Genomic DNA, 12,762 nt, shown 5'->3' on the forward strand with positions numbered 1-12,762 from the left:
AAACAATCCTGATATGCTCTATGTAGAGAAAAGTGAACAAAGAGATTTTTATCAATTAAGAAAAAAGTGAATATTAACAACTCTACTATGTACTACTTGTTGAAGGATATAAAATAATTAGCATAAATAAGTGGTTGGGAAAACTTCATTTAAAAGGGAGAACCTCATTTTGGTCATGAAGGGTAGGTAAGAATTATGTAGGCAGAGAAGCCTTAAGAACATTATACTGACAGTATTGACAATCACTGTGGTGATGGTGACGGTGGTGATGGTGATGATGATGGTGATGATGATGATGATGGAAAAGAAGAAGAAAGAAGAAGTAGTGCTACTCTAATGAATTAAAATTTACTGAAGACTCAGTATGTGTTATACCTATTCCATTCAATCCTTACCACAGGCTTATTGTATAGATATTATAATTACTATCACTTTACAGATGAAGATACAATAGATTAGAAGAGTTAAATCAATTTGTTCAAAGCACCTCAGTTACTGAGTGAAAGAGCTAAAGTGTTTAACACAATCTGATCCCATCACAGAAGACCTTACCCCTCATTTTCCCTATATTCATGAACATCCACCAACATAATTTCCTTTCTTTTTGCCATTCCACATTTTGGTTAAAATATATTCTATCCTTCATATTTGAAGCTTCTCTGACTCAGTATGAATAGTTAAGACCATAAACTTGCTATGATAGATCTAGTAAACATTATGCTAAAATCTTTGATTTTAAACTTTAGTGTGTTCAAGAAGTCCCTTAACTTCTCTAAGAAATCATGACTGAGTCATCCTGAGCTATGGCCCAGAAATCTGCAATTTAACTAACATATTAAATGTTTTACAAATGCTTAGAGGATGTCATCCTGAGAAACACCATATACCACACTAACCTTACTTCAAAAGGAGCTATTAATTTACTAATTTCGATTTGGTCTTTATATAATTCTACATTGTTTGCTATTTTCCAATATTTGCCACCTGTGTTGTTTCCCTTTGGAGTTGTATCTATTATCCTCAGAGAAGGAATTGTGAACCTTGTGTCTACGGTAGACTTTAAGGAGTCTATGAAACCTATGAAACGGTATCTCAAATATGTGCATTTATGCATTTTTCTAAGACATTTATCAGCTTCTCAAAACTCATGTCTCAATAAATTTTAGTATCTCAGAAAATTAAATGATGCCAACAATACTAATACAATCATCATAGAAATAGAAGTACAATTTATCACAGCACCTAACATTCACTGAGCATTTCCAAGGTTCTATGCACTATGCCTAGCTTTTTTATTTATCACACCCAAAAAAACCTGAGGTAGCTGTTACCATTTCCATTTCACAAATGCTGAGCTCCCCTACCTATTTAATATCTTTTATGGCTGCAAGTAATTATAATCAGTGGATTACTTACCCTGCTCTAATCACTGTGTTAGATGATGAAGATACAGAACTTAATAATACCCTCCCCCTGCCCCTCAAGCCCTCACTGTAAGACTCTCATTCTATATCAGTTTTTCAAAAAAACAAAAACATAGGAAACTTATATGGCTATCAACAAACAAGATCTACTAAAAGATTCAAGAGTTGCTGATGGGTTCAGAACCAAAAGAATTGAATTAGTTTTTGGTACATACAAAAGCAAAAGAATCTGAATAGGCCAAATGGTTTTGTTTTTAAGTAATTTTATAATACTGCTTCTTTTACCATTTCAAGCTTAGTATTCTACCTTGAATGATAAATAATAGGTCTTTGTTAATATCTCATTTGTGTTACATGTAACTTAGAAGAAGAAGTTGCCTGAAATCTCCCCTAATAAGAATCTTTATACCTGTATAAAGCACATTGGTTTAGACTAATACTATCAAGAACTCAGTGCTAAATTTTATAATCATTATATTTCTCAGACTTTTTTTTTTTTTTTTTTGAGACAAGGTCTCACTCGGTCACCTGGGCTAAAGTGCAGTGGGGTCATCATAGCTCACTGCAAACCTCAAACTCCCAGGCTCAAGTAATCCTCCTGCCTCAGCCTCCCAAGTAGGTGGGACTACAGGCTTGTACAACCATGCACAGCTAATTTTTCTATTTTTTTCTATTTTTCTTGCTCTTGCTCAGGCTGGTCTCAAACTCCTGGCCTTAAGCAATCATCCCCCCTCAGTCTCCCTCTAGGATTATAGGTGCAAGCCACTACACCCAGCCATTTCTCAGATATTTTAAAACTTGTTTTAATAACTAAATCATTATGCTACCATTTCTCTTTAAGAAAAGCTTTTTTATAATGTAATTTGTCTTCAGTGCCACAGCTCAAATTTTTAAAAAGGAGAAGAAATTACATATAGACTTTGACAATGGAGAAAAGTTGCTAGTAAAAAATAATCTTACATTTCTTTCCACTCCACCATCAATCTAAAATTATAAAATGCCCCAAATGTAAGCAATAGAAAGGCAGAAGGAGCTAAGTCTTGGCATTATACAATTCAGGGTACCATTCAAATTGTGTTCTACAGGAACGCTGCTCTCTGAAATTGTGACAGGAAATCTCCTATTAGAGAAGCAATATGGTAAAACAAAAAGCAAAGTCTCTGAAGGTAAATAAATGTGGTTTCAGATAGAGACAGCATTACCTACTTACCTTGTAAATAAGTGGCTTAAGGCAAGTCACTATGATTGTTACTCATGGAGGACAAAATAACTGTAGTTATTGATCAAGGTATTTAACTCTGAAAACTCAGCTGAACTTTACACAGAACATTTAATTTAGGGAGAGCGTACAATATTTTGACAGCATGTATACATAGCAGACATGAGTCAAGAGGACAATCACAAAGACAGTGAAAATAACTTACATTTGAAAAAATGCCTTACAAATTACTCTTATAAACATTCACTCAAATACAGCTGTCATAGTCCCCTAGAGGAAGGGAAGTGGAAAACCCTAAGGCACCGTAATTGAAATACAATTTTACATAGTACTATCAATAAAATTATCTAAAAATCATTACAAATTTTTGGAATATAATTAAATATGAAATAATGTAATGCTATTTCTTCTCCTTTTAGTACTTTTCTCTAAAACATCAACCCCTAACCATATTTTTAATCCTATAATACACCATTAACCCTAATTCTTTTTCCACCAACTTTCTTGTCTGCCATAATTCTTATAGCCTCTTTGAGACCTTTCCCTCAGTGTCATATTTCTACTATTCTGTAATCTACTTATGATCACTCCTATAATTATCACCTATAAATTAAAAGATGAACTAATGAGAATGATCTGCATATCTGTGTGGAAGTAAAAGATTAAGGAGTCAAACCATGTTTACCTCTGTTCAACCCTTAACCTCCACAAAAAGACTAAGAAATATTTTCAGGGCCCTAAACTAACAAAGAAATTAAAATGAAAAGGCAAGAGCTGAATGGAAAGATCTCAAAGAGGCAAAAGCTGTCAACAAAATTTTGGAAGATGGATATTTGATGAACAAGTAGCAATGAGTAGACTTAGAGGAACAGAGAAAAGTGCCTTTGGGTGATTAAACTAAGAAGCAAGTTGATCTGCAACAAGCCCCCAAAAAAAAAGAAATAAAGAGGTCAGGCAGTTCACAAGGCAGGGATGCAGATTAGGCTAAAAAAGGTAAGGCAAGACTAAAAGTCTGTCTAATGACCACAGATACATTCCCTTAATCAATGTAGCCAAACAACTACCTGACACTCATCCTGGCAGAAGACTAGAGGGTTTACTCTGGAAAGGTTAAACCAGAAAGACTCTGAACGAAGAAATAATGAGATACAACCAAAGAAAATGGTGCATGCTAAAAAGGGGGAATTAATCTAAAAATCTGTACACAGTATATATACTGGATAATGAGATCTCCCCTTCTTTTATTCTTTAAGAACTGAGTGCCAAACTTATAACCCTCAGGAAGGAGATGGAAGGATATCTCTCTGTGCAAAGTGGCAAGTCCAAGAAAAAGGAACTGATACTAATAATTCTCTCCCAACAAACAGAGTTGTGTCCAATTCCCCTACAATGACACCAGCCATTCAACAAGTTCCAGCCTCACACAGAGGATCTAATTAGTTATTCTGTACTTTATTCTACAATATAAAGGGTCATCAAATATTAGATAAAAGTCACTAATGTAACAGGCAGAAATTTTAAAGAAAAACACAGAGGAAAGGAACTTGAAGTAAAGAGACAATGCCAGGAGCAGGAAAAAACTTCAAAAAATAATAAAAATAATTTCTATCTTCAAAGAGAGTACAGAATATACTACAACAAGAACTGGACATTTAAAAATTTCAAAGAATAAAAAAGAGCTCTTAGAAATAAAAAACATGATGTTAATTCCCCTTTAATTAGTGGAAAGCCTGTAAAATAAAGTTGAGGATATCTCCCATTAATTAAAACCAAAAAATCCATAGAGACTGAAAATAAAAATGACAATAAAAGGATTGACATAAGTAATCCAATACCTGAAAACCAAAAGTTCTAGAAAGAACTATCAAAAGAAAATAGGAAAAATAAACAAAGAAATAATTCAAGAAAATTTCCCAAACTGAAGAATAGGAATTCCAAATTAAAAGGGTCTACTATGTAGCACAACAAATAAAACACACACACACACATATATAAACTCACATCACATGAACATCAGGGCAAAAGAGAAGCTCCTAAAAGTTTCTGAAATAAAACAGACACATACACATAAAAACAAAAATTGGTAACATACAAAGGCTAAACAATTAGAATGTCAATCAAACTTTTCAACAACAATGCCCAAAGCAAGAAAACAATAAAAAGCAATGCTTTCAAATTTCTGTAGGAAAATGACTCCCACCCTTAAAAAAATCTATACACAGCCAATCAACCCATCACATATAAAGGCAAAATAATGATTCATTAGGGCATGCCAGATCTGAAAAGAGTTTACTTCCTATGCTAGAAAGATAACTAGAGGACTGTGTTCACCAAAAAGAGGGAGTAACCGAAGAAATAGCAACATGTGGTCTAAGAAAGAGGGGACCCAACAGAGGAGAAAAGGGAATCCTAGGACAATGGTAAAAGGAAATTTGAAGACATCTCTGCAGTAGGCCTAGGGAGTAAACAAACTGAAACAGGAAGAAAGTGTACTAAAAGAATAATGATTCCAAAAATTAAAATTATCTCATGCATTTGAACATATTGAAAGAAGACTTAAGTCTCTGTCATAATTTTGGAGAATTAAAAATAAGTACATAAAACACTAATCAAGCAATAACAACACAAAAAGCCAATTATTACTCCAAGAATAAAAGTTTTATACGAGAAAAAATGTAATAGCAGCATATTACAATTCATACATACATGGTCATGATATGTTCCTACTGAATACAGATTTAAGAAAAAATTGTTATAAAATTATATTCAGATTTAGAAGAAAAAAAGAATAGAGATAGAGACAGTGAGTGTTGGCCCTAAATACTCTGTGGTAGGGAGAATAATGGCCCACCAAAGATGTCCATATCCTAAACCCCAGGACCTGCGACTATGTTATATTACAAAGCAAAGGAAAATTAAGATTACTAATCAGTTGACCTTGAAATAGCGAGATGCTCATAGATTATTCAGGTGAACTCAATGTAATCAGAAGAATCCTTACCAGCAGAAGGAGGAGGCAGAAAGGAAGAGTCAGAGAAAGAGATGTGATGACAGAAGCTCTATCATAGCAATGCAATGTTGCTGGGGATGGGAGCTATGGGCCAAGGACTGTAGGAGGCCTCTAAAGGCTGAAAAAGACAAGGAAAGGGATTCTGTCCTAGAACATGACACCTTGATTTTAGTGTGAAACCCATTTCAGTCTTCTAAACTACAGAATTATGAGAAAATATATTTGTGTTGTTTTAAGGCACCAAGATTATAGTAATTTGTTAGAGCAACAAGAAAAACCTAACATATCCTAACATATCCAATGAGAAGTATATACACACTCCCTACATACTTCTGCCTAACACAGAAGATTTAGCTTTTAGGGCCACCACTCATTGTTTCTATGGTAAGACATGGAAGGTAAGACAATTGCAATAAAGTATACTATACAGAAATTTAGAGGTATTTATCTAGGAATGAGCTGAGAAATGATTGCCTCTAAAAAGCAATGATGGTGATAGAGGGTCAGTAGACTGCTCTTTTGTTACAAGTCTTGCAAAACTATAATTTAATAAAATAAAACAACAGATCATCCACAACATTCAAGCAGCCAGGACCCATTCTAGGTACTAGAAAATAATAAAATCACAGGAGAGTGTACCAATAATAAAGGTTTCTGAAAGAGAAAAGAGGTAAATTCCTTTAAAATATGCATTAAAGAGATGGCCATCTTAGCAGAGTTCTTGAGAAACACTACACAAAATAACAATAGCAAAGAGCTTCCAAGTGTTTTATATTATAGTAAAAAGTAAACATTATTCTTTCAGATGAAGAATAAAGGGAGAAAGTAAAATGAGAGGAACATTTATCACTTAAGAAGGAAGTATAAACAAGCCTAAACAAGAGTGGCTGGCTAGGCAAGAACAAATAAGGTACACTGAGAAAGCTATTTAGTTCTAAGATTCAATAGGTGATGGAGCGTGCAAATTGCTCCCTCTGAAAAGACAAACAAATGAGATGGCACACTTATAAAGAAGGAGTTTGTTTCATTATTGTTGTTGATGATAATGATTTTGTTTTTAACATCAAAAGGTAGACATAGGCTGGGGCACAGTGGCTCATACAGGTAATCTAAACACTTTGGGAGGTGCAGGCAGGAGGATCGCTTGAGACCAGAAGTCCAAGACTAGCATGGGCAACAAGCGAGACCCCTGTCTCTACAAAAAATAAAAAAATAAAAAGAAATTAGCCAGGCATGGTGGCATACTCCTGTAGTCCTAGCTACTCAGGAGGTTGAGGCAGGAGGATAACTTGAGCCCAGGAGTTTGAGATTGCATTGAGCTATCATGCCACTACACTCCAGCATGGGTGACAGAGCAAGACTCTGTCTCAAAAAATAAAAATAAAAAGCAGATGTAGTGACATTCTAGGGTTAAGCCAAAATATCCAAGTAAAAAATCACTCAATATTTTTGGCAGAACATAAAATATAACCATTGAACTATAACAAATTAAACAGCGTGAAATAAACAGTAATCTCAAAAGTGTAACTCGGTGATAATTAAATGCAACTCAGTGATAATTAAATGACAGAACTGAACTTTAAATAGTCACAAGGAACAAAACACAAAAGCTATTTTACAGCAAGAGATTACTTTTCATTGTTCCATTCTCCACCTGCATCTCAGAAATTCCTGTTCATATTGCTGTAATCACCAGCAAAAAGAGTCAACAAGCATTTAATGATCAACATTTATCTACAGACGGATCAGCTTCTCTGATCCTTTTTTTTTAACATTAGCAAATATTTGACAAGTAAAGATTCAGCTTCACAGTGACAGAACGATTTTTAAAATGCCTTGATTTAAACCACTACATTCTGCCACCCTGCTTATGACATATTCTTAATATAAAATAAAAACAAAATTAGCTTCTAACTCCAAAAGTATGTGAATCACAATCTCTCTCCTACATGTCTTCATCACACTAACAATGTAAATTCTTGGAAATTTTATTGCATTATTAATAAGAATTAACCTCACTGACAACATCAAATGCTAGTGAGGATGTGGAGCAACAAGAACTGTCTCATTCACTGCTGGTGGGAATGCAAAATGGTACAGCAACTTTGGAAGACAGTTCAACAGCTTCTCACAAAATTAAACACACGCTTATCATACAATTCAATAGCCACGCTCTTTTGTACTCATCCAAAGGAAGTGAAATTTGTGTCCACAGATATTTACTTGCACACAGGTATTTACAGCAACTTTATTCGTGATTGCCAAAACACAAAAGCAACTAAGATGTCCCTCAGTAGGTGAATGGATAAACTGTGGTACATCCAGACAATGGAATATTAGTGCTACAAAGACATGGAGGAAACTTAAATACATATTACTAAGTCAAAGAAGCCAATCTGAAAAGGTTACACACTGTATGATTCTAACTATATATTCTGGAAAGTCAAAACTACAGAAATAGTAAAAAGATCAGTAGTTGCCAGGATTTGCAGGTTGGGAGACAGGATAAATAGGCAGAGCACAGAGGATTTTTAGGGCTATGAAAACATTCTGTATGATACTATAATAATAGATACATATAATTACACATTTGTTCAAATCTACAGAAAGTACACCACCAAGAGTGATCCCTAAATTAAACTATGAACTTGGTAATTATGACCTGTCTGTGTTGGTTCATCAAGGTAACAAATGCTCCACTCTGATCAGGGATATTGAAAATGGGGGATTGGACATGCATGTGTTGGAACATAGGGTATAAGGGGAAGTCTCTGCCCCTTCCTCTCAATTGTGAACCTAAAAACGCTCTTTAAAATTATCTTTTAAAAAAATTCTTTAAGTAACCTGTTCCATTTCAAGCTTTGCTTGCTCTACTGTAATTCCAAGTGTGGGAATAAGAACATTTCTGGGTACAAGAGACTAGAAAAATAAATCTTTTTATTTGGATAGGGGCAGAGCCTGGTTAGAATACTGAAGAATTTACTATTTCTACATATACTCTGACAAGAAAATCCAATAACTCACTTTGGCTGGAAAAGGGAGAATCACTAGACTCTATGTGCTTGAAAGGGACTTCCAGATAACTTAGGACACTGCCTCAAATACGTGTTCAAGAACAAAAAATTTCCATCATCCTTGACATCTTCATTACCAAGCATAGGAAACTAAAAACTAACATATATGCTGGCAGATCATGTCATTACTTTCTTTTCCCTCTAGTTGCCTTTGAAGTTTTAGGCTCGTCTTCAGCACATTGAAGTTTTACCACAATGTGTCTACCTAGATGTTTAGGTTTATTTTTCCTGCTTGAGGGATTTATGATTCATAAGTCCGAAGATTCACATCTCATATCAACTTTGTTAAGAGAAAAAGTCTATAAATACTGCTTCTCTCTCACTTTCTCACTCAGAGGGTCTATAGACATATAGAATCTTCTTGTTCAAGTGTCCAGATCTAGTGACCTATATTTCACATTTTTATCTCTATTTTCTGTGTCGCATTCTAGGTAATTTCTTTATAACCACCTTCAAGTTCACTAATAGTTTCTTTGGCTGTGTCTAATCTGATGTTTAATCCATTCAAGGACTGATGACCTCTAAAAATTTTATTTTTCTTTATAAAAATTCTCATTTTTATTCATATCTTGTACCTGTTATATTTTCAAATACATCTTTTACTTCTTTAATCATCTTAAACAGTCATTTTATACTGTTTCCAATAATTCTATTACTTAATATTCTAGCAGTTTAATTTGACCATTAGAGGTTTCTGCTCACTCTTGCTCTTGGTGGATTATTTCCTCAAATTCTTTGTAATTTTGGATCATGAGTTTACATTTCACAAGAGGTTCTTTCTCAAATACATTGCCAGATTTGAAGGTATGTGCCACAGCAAATACCTGTACTTACTACAAGATACACAGGGATATAAATAGCTCACCCAGGATCACATTTTAACTTATTAGTTTCATGGTTCCTAGTTCAGGCAAAAATTAAAACCTCAATGAGGACAAAGTTATGGCTATAAATTCTCCAGGAAAGCACCCTCTCTTTCCCAATCAAGGCCAACACAGGCCAGGCCTGTAATCCTAGCACTCTAGGAGGCCAAGGCGGAAGGAGTCCTTGAAGTCAGGAGTTTGAGGCCAGCTTGAGCAAGAGCCCAGTCTCTACTAAAAACAGAACAATTTGCTGGGCGTGGTGGCCAGTGCCTGTAATCCCAGCTACTTGGGAGGCTGAGGCAGGAGAATCACTTGAGCCCAGGAATTTGAGGTTGCTGTGAGCTAGGCTGACACTACGGCACTCTAGCCCAGGTGACAAAGCAAGACTCCATCTCAAAAACAACAACAACAACAAAAAAGGCCAACACAACCTTCTTTGTTAAACCGCAGTGAAACATTTCTTAAACAGTCTACCTTTTCACTAGTCCTTTGAAATTATGAGCTTAAAAAAGTGGAACATCACTTCCAGTTCCTCCCTTCTTGTCCCCACTCCCTTTTGGTAATCAAAAGCCAAGCCCATTGGTTACTAAGGTTGCCACAGCCCATTAGGACAGCCAAAGCGTTAGTGCCTGCTTCCTACTCTGGTTTTCATTTTTCTCATAGTTTTTTTGGATTTTTTAGAAGTCAAGCCACATGTTTCTTAAGTAAAAATAGCTGATAAATGAATTTTCTCCTCCCTAAGATTTCATCCATGATAGAAGAAAAAGAAATTAGTAATTATTGAGGTTAAACACTGCAGGGTAAGCAGAGAAATCAACACATGAACTCCAAAATTTATTTAACTACTCTATTTCAGTTTTCTCATCTGTAAAATGGGCATAAAGCACTAGCTACTTTACACAGTAAACATGAGCACTGAGTGAAATGATAAATGGACAGTGCTCAACAGTGCATTTGGCATGTAAATGCTCAATGAATGTTAGCTACTATAGTGTCATTATTGCTACTACTACAACAAACAACACAAGCCTGGATTAAGGGAAGTTCAGTTCATATACATTACGGATTAAGAAGAGAGTTTAAAAAGATACACTAATCATTAGACCTTTATTCTAGTATAAACTCTGCTATCAAACAGCTGTATAATCTTGGATTTAAACCTTTGTAGACAACTTTCTTCATCTGAAAAAAGTGAGAGATTGAATTTGATTATGACTAAGATCGATTTTAGCTCTAAAAGCTATGAATAACTGCAGTGGATGGAGGAAAATAAATACTACAGGATGGAATATGGAAAAGAAAAGTGGATTTTCAGGTAGTGATATTGTCGTATACCTTCAGCATTATTTTAAGGGCAAAGAAAACTTACATTATTTAATTAAATGATTATTCAAGTAATTATTCAAATATTTTTGAATATAATGCAGGAAAAAACATGGACTAGGTAAAGTCAGTAATGAAATATGAAGTAAAATTTTAAAAGAATAATTATAAATTTATTTATCAATTGATATTGCAAGGAAAACTTTCCAAAACTTTGATATCTTCCCCTAGCTTCTAGAACTATAATGCCAGAGGAGGGAAAAAAAAAAGATAGAAGTATAATGCCAGGTGAAGAATGATCATTATTGCTGCAGTACCAATAAATAGAGTGGTTTTTTCCATATATAAAAGTTCTTGGTTAGGATAATTAATAATACCCAGTGACTATTAACAGTTATGATCATTTGGTATTATCCCCATATACAGAACTTAAAAAAAAAAAGACTCATGGCATAAGATATGAAAATAAAAACCTCAGATTAGGTAATTCATAACACGTGGGAAGAAAATATATGAAACTAGGTTCTCAGAAATAACCACTGGTGGAAATATCTAAAGAAGTACTGCCATGTAATAGCAGTATACGTATATGTATAATATGTACAATATGTAAAAGTCATATTATATTAAACTCCACATTCTGATAGCCAAAGTGGGGAGGAGAGAGAGAGGAAACCATCACATTTGGGCACTAAATTTAAAAAAAAACAAAAAACCAAACTATGTCGGGATTAGGGCAAAAAATGAAATGAGGCCATTTAAAAATACTACAGAAGAAGCCTAGAGTCTATCTGAAAAGACCTTATCATAAACACAATAGGGGAAATGTGGTAAAGATTTTTTTCTGAGTTTTTAAAAATGGATAAAGATGCTAAATGACTACCTGAAAAAATAAATCACAATAAAGAGCTAAACTATCTTTTAAATTAAGGAAATATGTCTGTGTGTGTGTGTGTATATATATATGTCTTTGGAGGAAGTTGGTAAAGGTTATACCAGAATAAAAATAAATATGACATTTACTTACTCTGCATATGAGATCATTCTTCTTTCCTTAGTATAACTCACTTTCTGACAAAAGGCACTCTCAATAATGTCACAGTGTAAAACTGCCATCCCATAAGGATAATTACCTGATCACTAAGAAACCAGGACTCGAACAAGCTACTCTTTTACTAGAAATCTAATGCATGTAACCAAGATTCAATCCTGCCATATCAATCACTGCCCTTCAATCCACGACAAAATTAAAAGGCCTACTGCACATAATTCTGGACTGTTTATCACTACGTAGGGCAATCAGGTGCTGCTACAGTTTATGTGTTTGTCCCCTCCAAAACTCATGTTGGAATTTAATCCCCAATGTGGCAGTACTGAGAGATAGGGCCTTTAAGAGGCGATTTGTTGAACCCAATCCATTCATACATTAATGGATTATCATGGAAGTGGGACTTGTGGCTTTGTAAGAGGAGGAAGAGGAAGAGAGATCTGAATGACCATACTCAGTCCCTTCACCACATAATACCCTGCACTAACGAGACTCTTCAGGGAGTCCCCACCAACAAGAAAGTTGTCATCAGATGTGCCCCTTCAACCTTGGACTTCACAGCCTCCATAACTATAAGAATTAAATTCCTTTTCTTTATAAATTCCCCAGGTTCAGGTATTCTGTTATAAGCAAGAGGAACTGGACTAAGACAAGTGCTTTGACCCAGTTAACCATCATAATGCCCTGTAGGACATCAGCTTCTAGATGAGAATTTGCTTCTAATACTAGACTTTCATCCTGGCATAAGGATGCAAATTTTTGTCTGCATCTAAGCAGAATCATCTACTCATGGATCCCATG

General features: G+C 34.7%; 1 protein-coding gene across 1 annotated transcript in view; it reads right to left on the reverse strand.

Moving 5' to 3' along the window:
- The window catches only part of VPS13B (vacuolar protein sorting 13 homolog B), a 752,846-nt gene that overhangs the window by 536,420 nt on the left and 203,664 nt on the right, over nucleotides 1-12,762 (reverse strand). The gene's annotated exons all lie outside the window — the stretch shown is intronic.

Source organism: Lemur catta, chromosome 9 (genome assembly GCF_020740605.2).
Source record: "Lemur catta isolate mLemCat1 chromosome 9, mLemCat1.pri, whole genome shotgun sequence".
NCBI lineage: Eukaryota > Metazoa > Chordata > Mammalia > Primates > Lemuridae > Lemur > Lemur catta.